The following is a 21,083-nucleotide window of genomic DNA, read 5'->3' as shown; positions in this document are numbered from 1 at the left end:
GTCTTTCCGTTGGCGGAAATATCTGGATTGACCTGTGTTAATTAAAGATAAAATCCTTGGTGAGGGCGATAGACGTGTCTGTCAGAGAGTGTGCTGCTGTCTCTGTCTGTATCTGTGCAGTGATGTGGATGACATATTAGATGAGAGGGAGCAGAGTGACCAGACAGCAGCAGCCCAGCAGCTGCAGAACAGTATAGTAGCCTCAAAAATTCACTAACATTGATTTGCCACCAAGTACTAGCTGCACTGGATCCAAGGCTCACTATATACTACATTTTTAACGAAGGAACATGTTTTGAAAACCTTTTAATTACACTACAGCAATGGGAGCAGACCATTCAATTACATGAATGGAGAGAAAATGTGGAACATAAAATGGGGTCACATTTAATTGTAGAGCTCCTAGTTAGTCCCCAGAACACCGACAGGTCCACTCAGCAGCCATCAGTCCACTGAGTGGGAATGGGATGATGACATGAAAGTGACCTCATTACTCCACTACAGACCAAATCAATAAATCATAACAGCCCATGGTCCCGTCTGATGTCATCACAGACGCACAGCTTGATATTCATCATACAGATGATGATTATAACACTGAGGAAGAAGGGGATGAATGGTTTGTATGCTGCTTTGCCAGGCGGCCAAGTTTCCCAGTGTAAACACAGAGCGATCTGCAACTCTTTTCTTTTCTCCCTCTCCTCTCTCCTTCTGACTCTGAATCACTCCGCCTTTGGGGCTTACCACAGGAGTCTCTTCAAACAAGGCTTTGTACTGGAGTGGAGAATCAAGATTAATGCACTTCCACAGCTCTGTGCTGCTCTAGGGGAAAGAATCCTGATAATTAACACCAGGGGGGCTTGGAGGGAATTGGAGGGGGGAAATCACACCACATAATAAAAATATGGGGAAAGGTACATATGACATTTATTTGGCGTGTGTGTGATGTATGACGCTGCATTGAGGTGACAGTCACTGAATCTGTGACGTCTCAGAGGGTATGACGGAAAGGTTTTCCCCGGGTATTATTATTTCTAGAAACGTCTGTGTTGATGTCAGCATCCCCCACATGGAGTTGTTCTCTGATAATGACTCAGATTGTTGTCATTTACGTCAATGTCTGAAAACAGTGTGCCCGTGGCTCCCTGTACAGGGTTCTCCAAATATATAAATAAGTGGTGGAAGGTTACCAAGGAAGAGAATGAAATTTGGCACTTCCATTTCAATGCAAATGAGGGCTGAAATGAGTGCCGTGTGGATTTACAGTGGTTCATTAGAATGAACCCGGCACTCTGCTGCTTTCAAGGAACAGTCTCCTATAGCCTGAGTAAATTAGTGTGCAATCCCCTGCACTGGCTGTAAATGAAACTGTCCGTCAGCATGCAGCGTCTCAACCTGCTAAGAAGAAGTGGGATGGGATGGTTCTGTCCTCCTGATGTCTGTCAACTGGAGCTCTTGGATAGAGCGAAGTTTGGATCGTCTGTGTTAAATTCCCAGTCTATTCAGTCAGGAGTCTGACGTGAAGATGTTAGTTTTTTTTTGTGTATGTGTGTGTCGCATATACAGTTGAAGTCGGAAGTTTACATACACTTAGGTTGGAGTCATTAAAACTCATTTCTTGTTAACAAACTATAGTTTTAGCAAGTCGGTTAGGACATCTACTTTGTGCATGACACAAGTCATTTTTCCAACAATTGTTTACAGACAGATTACTTCACTTAAAATTCATTGTATCACAATTCCAGTGGGTCAGAAGTTTACATACACTAAGTTGACTGTGACGTTAAACAGCTTGGAAAATTCCAGAAAATTATGTCATGGCTTCAGAAACTTCTGATAGGCTAATTGATGTCATTTGAGTCAATTGGAGGTGTACATGTGGATGTATTTCAAGGCCTACCTTCAAACTCAGTGCCTCTTTGCTTGACATCATGGGAAAATCAAAAGAAATCAGCCAAGACCTCAGAAAAAAAATTGTAGACCTTCACAAGTCTGGTTCATCCTTGGGAGCAATTTCCAACCACCTGAAGGTACCACTTTCATCTGTACAAACAATAGTACGCAAGTATAAACACCATGGGACCACGCAACTGTCATTCAGCTCAGGGAGGAGACACGCTCTGTCTCCTAGAGATGAACGTACTTTGGTGTGAAAAGTGCAAATCAATCCCAGAACAACAGCAAAGGACCTTGTGAAGATGCTGGAGGAAACAGGTATAAAAGTATCTATATTCACAGTAAAACAAATCTTATATCGACATAACCTGAAAGGCCGCTCAGCAAGAAAGAAGCCACTGCTCCAAAACCACCATAAAAGTGCCAGACTATGGTTTGCAACTGCACATGGGGACAAAGATCGTACTTTTTGGAGAAATGTCCTCTGGTCCGATGAAACAAAAATAGAACTGTTTGGCCATAATGACCATTGTTATGTTTGGAGGAAAAAGGGGAAGGCTTGCAAGCCGAAGAACACACCATCCCAACCGTGAAGCACAGGGGTGGCAGCATCATGTTGTGGGGGTGCTTTGCTGTAGGAGAGACTAGTGCGCTTCACAAAATAGATGGCATCGTGAGGGAGGACAATTGTGTGGATATATTGAAGCGACATCTCAAGACATCAGTCAGGAAGTTAAAGCTTGGCCGCAAATGGGTCTTCCAAATGGACAAAGTCCCCAAGAACACTTCCAAAGTTGTGGCTAAATGGCTTAAGGACAACAAAGTCAAGGTATTGGAGTGGCAATCACAAAGCCCTGACCTCAATCCTATAGAAAGTTTGTGGGCAGAACTGAAAAAGCTTGTGCGAGCAAGGAGGCATAGAAACCTGACTCAGTTACATCAGCTCTGTCAGGAGGAATGGGCCAAAATTCACCCAACTTATTGTGGGAAGCTTGTGGAAGGCTACTCGAAATGTTTGACCCATGTTAAACAATTTAAAGACAATGCTACCAAATACTAAATGAGTGCATGTAAACTTCTGACCCAGTGGGAATGTGATGAAAGAAATAAAAGCTGAAATAAATAATTCTCTCTACTATTATTCTGACATTTCACATTCTTAAAATAAAGTAGTGATCCTAACTGACCTAAGATGGGGAATTGTTACTCGGATAAAATGTCAAGAATTGTGAAAAACTGAGTTTAAATGTATCTGGCTAAGGTATATGTAAACTTCTGACTTCAACTGTATAGCCAAACAATCTCTATAGCCTTTGGTAAAGGTCTGGGGTGGTCTTTCATTTCTGAAATTCATTTCAGGACGCTGCTGTCCTGGACTTAATTAGAATGACCCCCTGTTTGAACATACACATCATGCATTTCCAAATTGGGAATATCCAAAAGTAGATTTGAATCCGATGAGAGCATGCAGGTGTGAAAATATTGTGTTGTGTTCATTTGTTTGATGGATTAGGAGGCAAGCTGCACTGCCCTCTGAGAGGAGGCAAGGAAAGTGGGAACTGGAGTTAGTTTTCAAATGGAGGGCTGCTGTTTGATCCATATGGATATCCAGAGCCACCGAGTTTACAGAGCCCTCTAGGAAACTGTCAGGACTCCGTCTGACTTATTTTGACTTATATAATTCATCAAGTCGTCCCTGTTGTTTTATTTACAGTTTCTCCGCTTTCTAGAGGTACAGTTGAAGCCGGAAGTTTCCATACACTTAGGTTGGAGTCATTAAAACTCGTCTTTCAACCACTCCACACATGTATTGTTAACAAACTATAGTTTTGGCAAGTCGGTTAGGACATCTACTTTGTGCATGACACAAGTCATTTTTCCAACAATTCTTTACAGACAGATTATTTCACTTATAATTCACTGTATCACAATTCCAGTGGATCAGAAGTTTACATACACTAAGTTGACTGTGCTTTTAAACAGCTTGGAAAATTCCAGAAAATTATGTCATGGCTTTCGAAGCTTCTGATAGGCTAATTGACGTCGTTTGAGTCAATTGGAGGTGTACCAGTGGATGTATTTCAAGGCCTATCTTCAAACACAGTGCCTCTTTGCTTGACACAATGGGAATATCAAAAGAAATCAGCCAAGACCTCAGGGGAAAAAATGGTAGACCTCCACAAGTCTGCTTCATCCTTGGGAGCAATTTCCAAACGCCTGAAGGTACGACGTTCATCTGTACAAACAATAGTAAGCAAGTGTAAACACCATGGGACCACGCAGCCGTCATACCGCTCAGGAAGGAGACTCATTCTGTCTCCTAGAGATGAACGTACTTTGGTGCAAAAAGTGCAAATCAATCCCAGAACAACAGCAAAGGACCTTGTGAAGATGCTGGAGGAAACAGGTACAAAAGTATCTATATCCATAGTCAAACGAGTCCTATATCGACATAACCTGAAACGCCGCTCAGCAAGGAAGAAGTCACTGCTCCAAAACCACTATAAAAAGCCAGACTACGGTTTGCAACTGCACATGGGGACAAAGATTGTACTTTTTGTTATGTTTGGAGGAAAAAGGGGAAGGCTTGCAAGCCGAAGCACACCATTCCAACCGTGAAGCACGGGGGTGGCAGCATTATGTTGTGGGGGTGCTTTGCTGCAGGAGAGACTGGTGCACTTCACAATATAGATGGCATCATGAGGGGAAATGATGTGGATATATTGAAGCAACATCTCAAGACATCAGTCAGGAAGTTATATCAAACTGGTCTTCCAAATGGACAATGACCCCAAGCATACTTCCAAAGTTGTGGCAAAATGGCTTAAGGACAACAAAGTCAAAATCCATCCAACTTATTGTGGGAAGCTTGTGGAAGACTACTCGAAACGTTTGACCCAAGTTAAACAATTTAAAGACAATGCTACCAAATACTAATTGAGTGTTTGTAAACTTCTGACCCACTGGGATTGTGATGAAAGAAATAAAAGCTGAAATAAATAATTCTCTCTACTATTATTCTGACATTTCACATTATTAAAATAAAGTAGTGATCCTAATTGACCTAAGACAGGGAATTTTTACTAGGATTAAATGTCAAGAATTGTGAAAAACTGAGTTTAATTATATTTGGCTAAGGTATATGTAAACTTCCGACTTCAACTGTATCTCACGTGCCACAGATCCAATAAGGGAACAAGATGTAATGATTAAGAAGTGATAGAGAGGTTTCCAAACAGTGGCAGCAGCCAAAGTGACCAAGACAGTATTCACCACGCGCTTGAGAATATTGCATCTGCTGACGGTCTGCAATCTCAGTCCTTCGAGTCAGATCAGAATCAAACGGAGCTTTATAAGCATGACAGGTTTGGACAGGAAGTAGAGATGAAGTCTTTCTGGAACACAGAGCATGTAGGCTACTGAAAAATGTCATAATGCATACAGTATTCCTCTACCTCAAACTTTGTGTTTTAATATATTTCCTTTCAGGTGCATCTTTAAATTATTATTTTACTGAAAAATGTAATTATTATATTTCTTGTGTATTTTCTTTTCAATTGGAAATCCAGAGCAGTAGGTTTCAGGTAGCTATGGGTGATGCACTATAATTACATATCTAACCTGAACCTCTACGGTTATACCCCGCTACATATTTCTTTTTTAAAATCTTAAACTAGGAGAGCTTCATGTGTGACATTAAACCCTGTGTGTCTGAGTTAATTTTCCAACCAGTTTAATGATTCAGGGAGAGCAGTTTCATTTGCTGTGGTAGCATTAGCAGTTGTGTGGAGGGGTCTATTGGGACCGGAGTGGGCAGACTTCCTTAAAACTTTAGAAGAGTTAGCTGTCATATGGAAAACAGGTCAACTGGATAAAGACTGAGATGTTGCAGTCTAATCAAAAGGAACAAACTGTAATATTGTCCTGTTGGAATAAGAAAGTGTCTCGGTAATGTTTTTTCTCCATAGCACAATTCCCCATAAGGTTTTGGTCTGACAACCTCCCTCTCTCTAACACAATCCTTTTTTTCATTTCAGAAGTGAGGAGGCAGACGGTGAGACAGCGATGAGTCTGGTATTTAATCCCACCACCTATCCATCAACGGAGAGACTGGTTCCACTGTCTCTTACCCACACAGTGTCCAGGCCTTACTGAGTTGATGATGAGTCCATCATACCCATCCCTACAGGACCACTTCCTCCTGGGTTTCAAAAAGACATAAACCCATCATATCCTATTACAGCACTATGCATTTCCCTTCCCCTGCTACTCTTTCAGTTAACGAAGACTGCTGCAGTATATGAATACTGATGTGGAGTCGTATTAATTTCTATGCAATATGCTAGAGAGAAACTCCATTCGAACGCCATTGGATGTGACAGGCTCCCTGTGTATCGAGGTAGGAAGTTTGAGAGACCCAGGATCTCATTTCTAATAGGAAGTGAGCAGCTTAAGAGATGACCCAGCTGAGGCTGCCATCGGTGTCTCCGTAGCTGTCTGCCTGCCAGAGATGGAGTGTAGCTGTGTAGTTCTCCATTTACTCCTCGACTCACTAATTAATGGTTGCCCGTGGAGTAACTTGTACCTGTCAGTGTCTACCGCTCTCGTATATTCAATAACTTGGAGGAATTGAAATTGAATGCCAGCTAAGCTCGAACAAACTGCAAATGGTGCATGGGATACACCCTGGTTCTCACACTGACCTGACAGCAGCCTTATATGTAAGGTTTTTAATGAACATGGACTCTTCTCAGCTACTCTTAACTGCCAAGGTGGAATGTTTTATGAATTCAAGATGGAGGCTGGAAGGGTGGGTGGGTGATGGTATAGGTTCTGTTACAGTATACAGGTACTCGAGTCCTTGTGCCAAGTCCTTGTGCCAAATGTCCATGTGCATATCAATGCCAAAGCTGTCCATAAAACAACCCAGTGCCGATTCGCATTAAAGAGACATGGTGAAAATGTTCCCGAGCGGTCACTGGTAATTATTGCGTCCATTCCCAGGGTCACTGCATGTGTGTTCATGGAGAACAAGGTCCACTCTATTACACATATCTCCTTACCCATGGGATTAGCCACACTGCTCACAATTCATACCTCCACTGTTCCATTCGAGCTGATTTATCTCAGACTACACTCCTCTACATAATGAGGAAAACAAGAATAATGGTGAAAAGTAATACAAATCTTTCATTTACATGCAGATCTAGCCAGACGTGTTAAATTTCCAGTTATGCTCTCACGTTCTTAGGGATTTGCAGATGCTTAGTCATACCAAACATCTTAGTTGTTTTGAATAATGAATTTCCTCCAGGAGTATTTGTTACTGTCGTGTGTGAAATAAGTGGCTGAGGTTGGGTTGGTGTAAAAGATAGGCTGGCTTTCTCTGAGAAGCCACCCCACCTCAACCCACACCCCAAGCCCATCACTATTCCCTCTAAGCTGGATGAAGCTGTTGATCAAACCCAAGGCTGTGCTTCCAAATCCACATCTCTCTCTCGCTCTCTGTACAGTAGCCCTTGACCCTGCCATGTGTCCTCATGGCCCAGACACCCGCTTGAAATTAAATTACAGATTAGTGGCTTCGGCCCCTAGGAAGGGTTTATTTGGTTGCCCCCTCTCCGTGTCACTCTCATTCTGGGAGTGACACGCAGGGAGGAAATGTCATGGGATTTAAGAAAGAAAATGCCAGCCTTTCTACTTCAAAGTCTATACTATGTTGCCTGGCCTCCCTAAATTCAGGATGTCTGCAAGGAGTTCTAAATCTTACAGGTGAGGAATAGGGGGCAGATGGCATGTGGGGATTACTGTGCTAGAATGAGTAACGAACAGAGGAAACTGAAACCAAACTCGTACATTTTTTTAAATATGTCATACAAACGTCTTCAGACTTCAATGTCTCTGTGCATTTTCTCCCATCAATTCCATCAAGCTGAGATGGAGCATGAACTCTTCACCAGACTCAATGACTGGTCCTGTCACTGACTGCTTCTTAAGACACTGTTGCTGCACCTTCAGATTGAAATCATCATTCTAGCGAGACAGGTGAACCAAACACTGAACCCTCATTCATTTGGAAGACTGTCACACATAGCACAATGCTGTAATTTCAAATCACTTTCACTTCCACTCTGTAGGTTCTGTGATTTTTGGCAATCAGAATGGCTTGTTAGCCCTATAAACGATCCACTTCCCTTCATATTGATGCAGATTCCCAGTCCTCAAGTATATAACTCATCATGTCAGATTAGTGGCTCTTTTCATTGGGAAGTAGGTTTCTTTGAATGTGCCAACAGAGAAGCTACCCCACAGGGCAAAAACTGGTTGAACCAATGCTGTTTCAAGCAAAATAATCAAAGTGATGACATTGTATCAACGTGGACAACTAATTCGATTAGCAAAGAGTCCTCCCATAACCCACATTTTTAACAGAAATAGAATGACATTGTGATTTTTTTGTTGTTGATTTCACATTGAATTCACACTAGTTAAACAACTCAACCAAATGTAAATCAATGCTAGACGTTGAACTGATGTCTGTGCCCAGAGGGTCCTGTACTGTAGAGACACTTTCAAATCAAGATGACTCTCTGTACAAATATTTGCGTCAAATGCTATTCTAGAGTCCGGAGTCTGTAGCCAGATTGTTTGTTCTATTGTGTTGTTTGGAATAAGTGGAAAGTTAACCTGAATATCACAGTTTGTTGAGCAATGGAGAAAAACTCCCAGCAGACATTTGAAACGGTATAGTTCTCTTCTCGCCAGGGGGGTTGAGTTGTGTATTTAGTATGGAGAAAGAAAGCAATCAATAAAACAGCCGTTGGTAACCAAGGGACGAGAGAAGTGTCTTTGAAACTTTAGCACATGGTGCTTAAAAAGTGCAATATAGTCAATAATAGATGAAGAACTACTGGTAGCAGCCATGCTCCAGGGTGTTATACCCACCGCTAGACAGAGAAAAACACACCATTCAACTATTTGTGAAGATTCATTTCCAAAAGCCAATGTTGACTATCCAGTCATAGTTTAATCCTGTGTTTTTGGACAGACTTAATAGTTATGATTAAATTTGATTTGATAGTTCTGACTATCTGGGTAATTATTTATGACAGAGAGGTACATTTATTAAAAAGTGTAATAGGACTTGAAAAGGAGAAACATTACACATCAACGTCCCTTGGACCTCTTCATCTTTTAGGAAATAAGTCAGCATGGAGAAAACTGTCAGGATTGTCAAGACATTGACAGCTCTGAGGAACAGATGGGCAAAAATACCAAATCGAAAACGCTGCTCATCAATCAAAACATGAAAACAAGGTTTGAAAGCATGTTTATGTTGCAACGCTTCCCACTGAATTGTACTGTCACAGTAGATCAATGTTGTTGTCATTTGAAAGGTGATCAGGTCACACAAGGGATAGATTGGTACTCCACCGTTTACCGAACGCTCACATTGAAGAGAGGCTGTTATTGTTTTCATTTTCAAAAGGGAAAGTTTGTTCTTTCTTAGTGTTTTACCTCCGGACCAGGATATCTTGAAGGACAAAACCGTTTCAATAGAGGCTCAGATAAAAATTCCTCAAGAGTATGTAATCATGCTGGGAAGGAAAACAAGTTTGAAAGCACCTGTGAATCGCTAACACTACTCTGTTCCCCTCTGAATGGTAAGCAGGCTTACTGGATGTGTGCTGTTGACACTAGGCTTTACAGAAGACAGATGACAGAGCCTCGCTTTTAGAGGACAGGGATGGAAGGATGAAGCACCACAGAGATGACAATTGTTAAATGCAGCAAAACTGCCATTATTTAATTTTATTTGGCATTTTGATCTGAGAGTATTGTGAAATGAGGCATTTGTTCTCTGACAAAGACGTGGAATCGTAATAATGTCCCGATTTGTTGTGGCATTCATGTTCCAAAGGTGTGGTCTCTGTAAAGACAGCCATTCTAAGAGGGAGATAAGTGACAGATTTCAGCTGTCAGGGGTTTTACATGCTCAGCAAAAACTATGCCAATGAACACGTTATACTGTTTCCAGTTGGCCACTAAATATCGGTTCATATGAAATGTGTCTCACTTGTTCTGAATCTGTACTCATGCATACGTGTTTTTTTCTGCATTTAAAAACCCTCATATATATTTGAACTTCAAATTGCATCAGCTAATTTGTAAAATAGGCCCATGTTCCATTGAGCATGTTTGGCTTCTAATGAAATAAGAGCGTATTCATGTATCAACATAAATGTTTGTAGCTATGTTACATTAGGGACACGACCAGGGGCGCAAAGTCATATTTATAAAGGCCGGCATACGCCAACTTTGACTCCTTATCAATGCACATTGCATGTCATGGATAAAGTAAGCATAGGGAATGCAGAGTTGTCACTCATAGGATGATTTGCTTGTCTTTATTTCCCTTAGATGTATCTATATTGTATTTTTTTATAAATGCATCAAAGCTTTTTCTAGATGTTTTACTGTTAATGTCATATCATAATTGAGGCAAGCATGCAATTTCATCCAGCATCAAAATAATGTATTACTGTCACTCGTCTCTAGCTACCAAGCAGTACACCCATGAGACATCCTTTTAAGTGTATGCTTTTATGTCATGTGTTTTTACTGTCCCTCTCAATCCCAGTAAATATAAAGATCAAAAGCTTTTGTTTTATTTGATGCCTTTGTTTTCTTGTCACTATGTCCAACAACAACTTCATCAGTTTCACAATGCCAGAACCATACCAGACATTCTGTGACTGTTTCTAAGTCTTTATGTAAGATATTAAAGGATGGTTGATCCTGATAAAACTGGGTTATTCACACCACACGGAGATAGAGAAGCAGTAAGTATTGAAGGCCCTAAGTAGACCACTGAACACCTCCCATCCCTAGGGTGCAGCAGCAACCAGAGCAGGTGCTGAGAGAGCCAGGATGTGATGATTGTTAATGTGTTGGAGATTGGCAAATCCCTGAAACCCAGACCCTAGGCAACAGCAATAACTAGGGTCTGGGATTAATGACAGACTCTTGGTTAATTTTGAAAAAATTGTTCCGGGGATGGTCCTCTTCAGACAGACAACTCCCCCAACAAATCACGAGGCAGACATGCCAGAACATCGCAATTCGCAACCAACGTTCGCAGGCAAGTTCTTTGCAGTTGTTTTAGTAAAGGTAGATGATGCAAATGAGCCATTTGCAGAATGCACTCATTAAAAATAACCTCTGTGATCTCTATCTTGCTAGCTGCTATTTTGTGTCCAGGGGATGTGAGCAACAAGCGGATAAATCAGTGACGTTGGCAGTGGCATGTAAACCAGAAGATTGGTACATTGTGGGAGGCACTTCTGTCTAGAGAGAGACCAGGGATTGGCAGGTGATGGCAGAGGGAGAGGTGGATTGAGGAGCCTTCTGGCCTAGCAGGGTCTTCCCTTACTTGTTTGATACCTTTTTGTTAGGGAATTCCTTTTTGTTTTTTGTATATATTAATATTATTTTGGTCACCATCTAGGAACATTGCAACCTGCTAGGGCTGGCGGACTAGAGAGGACAGAGCTCACCCGTGATCACTGGAAATATGTGGTAAAACAGTAAGTGTATCTTTTGTATTTGGAAAATTATTTTTGGATGATAATTAGGTTAAGTTGACTGTTCAAGGTTTCCAAAAACGTATCACAATCAAGGATAAATAGTTTATAGATATTTCAGACTTGAATAATTCCGTCAGGTATTCAAAAAGGACGTAGAATGACTCCAATGTTGTAGCGTTTGGAGTCATGATAAGAGCTAGGCCCGTGCATACAGTGCAACACCCTATGCTTACTTCCATGATAAATAGTCATTCAGACAGGTTATGGAACAGCAAGACAGGCCTAAAAACCCAAGTAGACTTATTTGTAGGCTGGCGAGTTGTTTTCCTAACACAATGTATGGCCAGGACATTTTGATCAAACGACTACTTTTCTCCATATCTCCAGAAATGCTCCGCTGGTTTTAGATCAGGATGTATTGCATTATTCTCAGTGATGCTGTGACTCCACTGAAGATCTTAGTAACACAAATAAATTGGTCATCTTCAGCTGAGTACTCCCTACTCAGACAGGAGCCATCTGTTCACCCAGCACCTCTAAACTGGTTCAACTACAGTAGCCACCAGTAAACTTCAACTCACTGGTCCTCCCTATTTGAACAATGAACAATCATATTGTTCCTATTTCCACTTGCTTTTAGTTTGTAAATGTTCTGTTTTGTTATTGTTGTGTAGTTGAATCTGAATTTGTAATTAATAGTAATTAGTATAAACTATTTTACCTTCATCACGATCACATCAAACCAGGCAAGATAAAGGATTCCAAGCCTTTTCCCCAAACAGCGTTTCTGCATTTTCGTTGAAGTGAATCACAAGACCAACATTGGTGGGGGGAGAAAATGAGAAAGAAAAGTAACAACTGCAACACAGCAGGCCTTATTTTAGAAAGTGAAGCGTGTGCTATTGCCAGGCTCATTCAGTAGTGCTGGGCTAGTCTGGTCCTAATTAAAGTGTTCCGCTCTACAGTGCCAGCTAGCTAGCTAGCTCAACACTGGTCCTGAGCATGCAGAAGCTGTTTCCTTCTTTCCCTCCATCACATCAACTGTAATTACTTTTGTTTCCAGTGGAGGAAACGGCAGCAGTCTGATTAGAAGTTATTGAGGAGATATCTCATAGCTAATTCAGCAATGGTGCTCCCTCGCCCTTTCTTCTGGATGCAGATGAATTATTTCCTGTATGAAATGTTTGTTGGGACAGCATAGAGACGCTTGTGGAAAATGACACTGACAAATTGCCACAGGGCTGTCAAACTTCAGAACCATTTGCCTCTAGTGTCATCCCACATCTTGCCCAATTGTTTTCAGTGTTGTTGTTTTTTCCAAGAGCGATGATATCTTTTCTATCTTGCACTGAGGTGGAAAAGGAAAGTTCTCAGAAAATGCTAAATAGCTATTTATATATATTTTGTTACGCTACATACAGCCTTATTCTAAAATGGATTAAATAAAACATTTTCCTCACCAATCTACACGCAATACCCCATAAAGTGAAAACATTTTTTTTCAAATTCATAAAAAAACAAAAACGGAAATACCTTATTCACATAAGAAATCAGACCCTTTGCTATTGAGCTCAGGTGCGTGCTGTTTCCATTGATCATCCTTGAGATGTTTTTCAAACTTGATTGGAGTCCACCTGTGGTAATTTCATTTGATTGGACATGATTTGGAAATGCACACACCTGTCTATATAAGGTTCCACAGTTGACAGTGCATATCAGAGCAAAAACCGAGCCATGAGGTTGAAGGATTTGTCCGTAGAGTTCCGAGACAGGTTTATGTCGAGGCACAGATCTGGGGAAGGGTACCAAAACATTGCAGCATTGACGGTCCTCAAGAAAACAGTGGCCTCCATCATTCTTAAACAAGACTCTTCCTAGAGCTGGCCGCCTGGCCAAACTGAGTAATCGGGGGAGAAGGGCCTTGGTCAGGGACGTGACCAAGAATCAGATGGTCACTCTGAGAGTGCTTCAGAGTTCCAATGTGGAGATGGGAGAACCTTCCAGAAGGACAACCATCTCTGCAGCACTCCAACAATCAGGCCTTTTAAGGTAGAGTGACCCAACAGAAGCCATTCCTCAGTAAAAGGCACATGACAGTCTGCTTGGAGTTTGCCAAAAGGCACTTAAAGACTCTCAGACCATGAAAAACAAGATAATCTGGTCTGGTGAAACCAAGAATGAACTCTTAGGGCTCCCGAGTGGCGCAGCGGTCTAAGGAACTGCATCTCAGTGCAAGAGGCATCACTACAGTCCCTGGTTCGAATCCAGGCTGTATCACATTCGGTCGTGATTGGGAGTCCCATAGGGCGGCGCACAATTGGCCCAGCATCATCCGGGCTTGATGGGGGTAGTTTGTCATTGTAAATAACAATTTGTTCTTAACTGACTTGCCTAGTTAAATAAAATAAATTAATGTCAAGCGTCACGTCTGGAGGAAACCTGGCAACCTCTTCAGTGAAGCATGGTAATGGCAGCATCATGCTGTGGGGATGTTTTTCAGCAGCAAGGACTGGGAGAATAGTCAAGGGAAAGATGAACGGAGCAAAGTACAGAGAGATCCTTGATGAAAACCTTCCAACAGGACAACAACCCTAAACACACAGCCAAGACAATGTAGGAGTGGCTTCAGGACAAGTCTCTGAATGTCCTTGAGTGACCCAGCCAGAGCCTGCACATGAACCCGATCGAACATCTCTGGAGAGACCTGAAAATAGCTGTGCAGCAACGCTCTCCATCCAACCTGACAGAGCTTGAGAGGATCTGCAGAGAAAAATGGGAGAAACTCCCCAAATACAGGTGTGCCAAACTTGTAGCGTCATACCCAAGAAGACTCGAGGCTGTAATCACTGCCAAAAGTGCTTCAACAAAGTAGGAAAGCATCTGAATACTTATGTAAATGCAATATTTCCATTTTTTGTTTTAATACATTTGCAAAAAATTCTAAAAACCTGTTTTTGCTTTGTCATTTTGGGGTATTGTGTGTAGATTGATGAAGGGGGGGGAAACGATGTAATACATTTTAGAATAAGGCTGTAACGTAACAAAATGTGGAAAAAAAGTCAAGGGGGCTGAATACTTTCCGAATGCACTGCTATATATATAATTGAAAGGGGAAATGTAGACTGTTCATATTTTATAGTTAATCTACCTTTTTTTGTGGTCGGCCTATACTTCTCTGCCATACAGAGTGGATATTATCCCACAGGATACAGAGCAAACCCCTACTGATATGCTGTAAAGGTCAAGCCTGCTCTGTGTGACTTCATTGTTTTCATATATGATACATCACCCACTGTACAGTGAGCTCTCTGCTCTGTGGTATTAAAGTTAATGTGGCTTCGTGGTTCAATATCCCACTTGGATGTAGTTCTTGGTCATATCTGAACCGGGCCATGATTAATGGTTCATTGTTTTATCAGGCTTCACCAACCGTCTAAGAATTGGAATAGAACTATCTTGAATGCTGCTGAAATAGGGGGTCTCTGAGTCGACCCAAGGTTATCTTTAGTCTGCAAAAAAATTACCTCATGAAGATTGGGGGTTAATTTGTTTTCTGACATGGGAATTGTCTGCCAAATATGCATATATCAATCTAAATGTCTCTATCCTCCGGAGGTTGTGTATTTGTCATCGCCACTTTTCAAGTCTAGTTTCCCTGGTGCCATTTCAATAAATGAATCAGATAGTTCTCCTCTAATTGTACAGTTATTATTTAACCTTAAAATAGTAGTTGTCAACATCAGGTCTTATGATTTGATAAAAGGTGGTTTTAAAGGGGAACTGCTAATAAGGAGTGAAATTAAATGTTGTTATCTATGTTGTCTGCAGCAATTAGTCAGTTCAGGTGGGTTCATTCAATGATTAGTTTATAAGATTGTCCTTTAACCGTGATTCAGATATGACTTTTTAATCAATCTGCAACAGTATGTACAGGTGACTATTCAAGTCCTTGACTTGGGCAGGAGCTCACCGAAACTGAATACCAGCACCTCAAATGTTCTACTGCTTGAGCTTCTGTTCCTTTCATAGAATATTAGCTCAAAAGTATTGTGGTGCTCAAAAGTATTGTGGTGCTCCTGCACCTAAATACAGACAGTACCGGCACCCAAAATGAGTACCGGAACCCAGTGGTGATTTTAGCATGTCAATCTTGGTGGGGCAAACTCCAACACATTTTTTTTATAGATGCATGCCAGCAAAGTCACTACACAACACAACACTAAACAATACATTAATTGCACTATAACGGCGACAAGTGGTGCCCAAAAACGGTTAGGAAATACATCAAACTGTCCCAACAGCAGAGCTTTCCTTCCAGCACCATGGAGTGAATCCTTACCACAGCTACACCTGGATATCAGCGGAGCCTTGTCTGGCAGAGAAACAGTTAATTCAGCCTCGTTTACTGCCTTTTAAAAAAACATAGCTGATATGGCTGACTTGCTTAAACAAACGTGGTTTTACTGACCATTGAGATGTAGACACTATGGCATAAGGGAATGATGAGCGGATAAGAGGCGTTCCTTAATCTCAATTAAGAGATTAATGAGCGAGCTACAGTAAAATGGACGTAGTCCGTATAACTATGTGTTCAGCCCTTTTGAAATGTACAGCGACAGAATGCAGAACATGGGCTGCTCTTACAGTATTCTCCCTGTACACAAGTCAGAATAAATAAAGGGGGCATATAAAAGCAGACAATGAAACGTCTAACAATATTAGATGATGACATTTCTCAAAAACAGGTTATAGGCTACATGTGCAGCACCACCAAGTCAGAACAGTAACGTTAGGTGAAATTAAGAGGTGAAAATAGCCCAAATTATCAGGGTGAGGTACATGGGCTACTAACAGCTTACTACACAACAAACACTTACTATTACTTTCTTAGCTACAGTATACACATCTCCCTTGCATTTTACACCATTTGTGCAGCAGCATTCGATACATTTTTGGACTTACCTTGGCTTGTGATGTGCTCACTTAAACATGAAGGTGGCACGGCGGTCTTTTGTGGGCAAATTTTGTCGTCAAACTTTGTCATCAAAGGCATTCTCTGGATTTATGGTGGGAACTCGGGGGGGAAAAACACACAGGCACTCCATTGAATAGCAGGATACTGGTTGCTTTGCAATGCTTGCAGTTAGACACTGATTCTTTCCAAACAAATCATTGCTGAACTTGTCCAATGGCCGATGAGCACTGTTTTATCTATAATTTCTCTTCATTATTTCTCTTCATATGACAAGGATTAAAAATGATTTGCCAGTAGATTGTCGACTTCATTCATGATGATGACTGCTAGCTAAGACTTTGAAAGTAAGATGTTGACGTGATCAGTCCAATCAAATCTACTGTACATATAACGTGATTTGGAGTCATTTTATCTGTGGCCGATGACCTTGAGCCTTCTGGTAATATAACTCTATTGCAGGACCCAAAGGGCTGACATTTTGGATGTCTACCCTTACTAAGGACTTAAACTTGGCTATGATGTAGTGTCCCCATGAGTGACATAGCACTGAGCCAGTCACAGCACAATGCTCCTATTTTTTGCTGGCTCACCCCACCACCACAGAAAGCACTGAGCTAGGCTGAATCACCTGCATTTTGGAGCTGCCTTACTCAAGAAAACAAAAAAGAGACCATGTGTGGATGCAGCTTTATTAATTCTATTATGTTATAATTTTTTTACATTGTTTGCAAACTGATATGTGACATGTATTAATGCCGAAATAACATGCACAACAGGCAAGCCCCCCACCCTAAAAGTATTATTTTTTGCAAGAAATGTGGGGCTCAAGACAGTTGGGGCTCTGCCCCCCTTGCCCTGAATGATGGGTTGCCACTGCCGAACCTATTTCAGTCCAAGCCAAGCACTGGACTATTCTAAGGGAAAAAGTTAGCTGTAAATTATTTTTATAATAATATTTAACTGCCATAAACATCAGGGCTGGAGTCAATTCTAATTATTAAGAAAACTATATATATATGTATATACAGTGCCTTGTGAAAGTATTCGGCCCCCTTGAACTTTGCGACCTTTTGCCACATTTCAGGCTTCAAACATAAAGATATAAAACTGTATTTTTTTGTGAAGAATCAACAACAAGTGGGACACAATCATGAAGTAGAACGACATTTATTGGATATTTCAAACTTTTTTAACAAATCAAAAACTGAAAAATTGGGCGTGCAAAATTATTCAGCCCCTTTACTTTCAGTGCAGCAAACTCTCTCCAGAAGTTCAGTGAGGATCTCTGAATGATCCAATGTTGACCTAAATGACTAATGATGATAAATATGTGAGAATGCTGTTCATTGACTACAGCTCAGCGTTCAACACCATAGTACCCTTAAAGCTCATCACCAAGCTAAGGATCCTGGGACTAAACACCTCCCTCTGCAACTGGATCCTGGACTTCCTGACAGGCCGCCCCCAGGTGGTGAGGGTAGGTAGGAACACATCTGCCACGCTGATCCTCAACACTGGAGCTCCCCAGGGGTGCGTGCTCAGTCCCCTCCTGTACTCCCTGTTCACCCACGACTGCATGGCCAGGCACGACTCCAAACCCATCATTAAGTTTGCTGACGACAAAGTTTGCCTGATCCCCGGCAACGACGAGACAGCCTATAGGGAGGAGGTCAGAGACCTGGCCGGGTGGTGCCAGAATAACAACCTATCCCTCAACGTAACCAAGACTAAGGAGATGATTGTGGACTACAGGAAAAGGAGCACCGAGCACGTCCCCATTCTCATCAACGGGGCTGTAGTGGAGCAGGTTGAGCACTTCAAATTCCTTGGTGTCCATATCAACAACAAACTAGATTGGTCCAAACACACCAAGACAGTCGTGAAGAGGGCATGACAAAGCCTATTCCCCCTCAGGAAACTAAAAAGATTTGTCATGGGTCCTGAGATCCTCAAAAGGTTCTACAGCTGCAACATCGAGAGCATCCTGACCGGTTGCATCACTGCCTGGTACGGCAATTTTTCGGCCTCCGACCGCAAGGCACTTCAGAGGTTAGTTTGTACGGCCCAGTACATCGCTGGGGCTAAGCTGCCTGCCATCCAGGACCTCTACACCAGGCGGTGTCAGAGGAAAGCCCTAAAAATTGTCAAAGACCCCAGCCACCCCAGTCATAGACTGTTCTCTCTACTACCGCATGGCAAGCGGTACAGGAGTGCCAAGTCTAGGACAAAAAGGCTTCTGAACAGTTTTTACCCCAAAGCCATAAGACTCCTGAACAGGTAACCAAATGGTTACCCAGACTATTTGCATTGTGTGCCCCCCAACCCCTCTTTTATACTGCTGCTACTCTATATTTTTATCTTATATGCATAGCCACTTTAACTATACATTCATGTACATACTACCTAAATTGGGTCGACCAACCAGTGCTCCCGCACATTGGCTAACGGGCTATCTACAATGTGTCCCACACACCACCTGCCAACCCCTCTTTTTATGCTTCTGCTACTCTCTGTTCATCAAATATGCATAATTACTTTAATGATACCTACATGTACATACTACCTCAATAAGCCTGACTAACAGGTGTCTGTATATAGCCTTGCTACTCTTTTTTCAAATATATTTTTACTGTTGTTTTATTTCTTTACTTACCTACACACACACATACCTATTTTTTCCCGCACCATTGGTTAGAGCCTGTAAGTAAGCATTTCACTGTAAGAACCTGTTGTATTTGGCGCACGTGACAAATACATTTTTATTTTATTTTATTTATTTACTGTATTTCAAAAGTTTTAACATTTTAGGATTTTAAGTTTAAATAACTTCCTGAATTGACTGCCTTTAATTCGAATTTACCCCAAACCTGATACACATTCTAATTAGGCGTATAGAAAGATGGACCAAACAGGGAATTAGGATGTGCCTGATCTTAATGCAATTGAATCAATTACCTAATTATTTCTGTTGTTTGCCTTCTCGGGGCTGCAATGCTAAGGCTGTAAAATGCATGACAGCCTTGAATAAAAACAGAGCTTGTGAAGATGTAATACAGAAATGTGCTCGGCCTATCTGTCTGATTTGTAAGGAACACACAATGACTGTGCATGTAATGAACAGACAATTCACCTCGTCCTGTATTCATTCAATACTGTCTCTTTATGGCTGTTGGCTGCTCCATTAATTCATTATTCAGTGTTTGTTTGTGTGCAAATAATGTACCTCAAAAGAGTTACTATGTATGAACTTGTTGTTTGTGCAAATCCCCCTCCCACTCCCAGTCTCTTTAGTTTGCCACGGCGGAAGATTAATTATCTTCCTATAATGGCTCCCAATATTGGATAGTGGTAATTAAAAGATAATGATTGGTACCTTTGAGTGTCACAAATAAAGATGCACAAACTCATTTGTGATATTCAGGTTGTTAAATAAAAGATTAGGCTTCGGTGTGTGTGCAGGAGGCTAAGGAAGTAGGGGGGGGGGGGAGACAGGCTGTATTTTTCCTTTCCAAAAAAAACAGTTTACTTTCCCTGTGAAACATCTATGCCCACATCTTTGTTTATCAGATAAACATTAGATTATCAAAATGGTTAGAGTAATGAATAAACACATTCCTCCACATCACCCTTCTTTCTTATCTCCTCTGCCATAGGGGGAAAACAAAATAAAAGATAGAAAATGTCAGGTCATTTAATCTCAGGTCTCATCTCAGTTTTGTTTTCATTCTGTATTTTTTTCTGTAGCTGTGACAGCTGTGGTGAATAGTTCAGTCCTCCTCACAGGGGAACGGGTGCAACTCCTGACCTCTTCTGCATGTCTCAAAATATTGACCTGCTGCCAATTGCATGAAATTTGCGACAGAGAAAAGCACGGACGCTATGTGGAACGGCTGCCTTGGCGTGATAGGTGTTTAAAAGGGGCCAGCACGGTGTCATATGGTGTTTTCACCATGGAGAAATGAACCATGAATGGATAATCGTCTCAACCATATGAGCTAACCTAACGCCAAGCTCAATACAGGTCATGACAGCATTACTGTCCTCTTCAAGCAACGTCTTCAAGCTACTTAATATGCATCGCTATCATCTGTCTAAGTGGCAGTGCAACTCAACAACCCCACATACTGTAGCAATATGGTTGTAGCACCTTCATACAGTGCGGAAGCTAAAGAGGCTGCAGGGTTCTATAAGAGTTGTGGGAGAGGGCTATCTCAGTATCCATTCCAAGTCGGGAAACAATCTGTTGGGAGTTTGGGAGTGTTCCAGAATTCAGTGAGCTCCCCCATCATGCCGTTCTGCTCTCTCTTTCAGGGCGGGACCCTCCGTCTGCTCCTTACACTGTTCCAATGCAGATAAACCTCTCAGAACAAAAACAACCTAAAGAATGCAGTCTGTATTCTAAGCATTTTTGTTGCTTTTTCTCTCTGCCACTTTGTCACTTTTATGAAGGTTAGGACAATAAACTCAATTGTGGATTTGCAATTTACTTTTCTCTCTACCTTTGTGGATTGTAGATGGATTATTCTCTGCAATCAATCCTCTATTGTCCGGCTTTTTTGGATTTTCTACTAATGATGGTGGGGTGATAAATATAGAGGAAAGGCCCATTTACTTCTTGCCTATGT

General features: G+C 41.5%; 1 protein-coding gene across 1 annotated transcript in view; it reads left to right on the top strand.

Moving 5' to 3' along the window:
- LOC118358992 (CD276 antigen) overlaps window positions 1–6,862 on the top strand; it is a 92,205-nt gene extending 85,343 nt beyond the window's left edge. Inside the window, exon 8 of the mRNA XM_035737089.2 lies at window positions 5,934–6,862. The gene's annotated coding sequence lies outside the window, so the exon portion shown is untranslated. The remainder of the gene's footprint in view (window positions 1–5,933) is intronic.
- Window positions 6,863–21,083: the final 14,221 nt, after the last annotated feature.

This window comes from Oncorhynchus keta, chromosome 2, assembly GCF_023373465.1.
Source record: "Oncorhynchus keta strain PuntledgeMale-10-30-2019 chromosome 2, Oket_V2, whole genome shotgun sequence".
Taxonomy (NCBI): Eukaryota; Metazoa; Chordata; class Actinopteri; order Salmoniformes; family Salmonidae; genus Oncorhynchus; species Oncorhynchus keta.
Note: the sequence above shows the minus strand (reverse complement) of the source record. Positions and strands in the feature narration are given on the sequence as shown.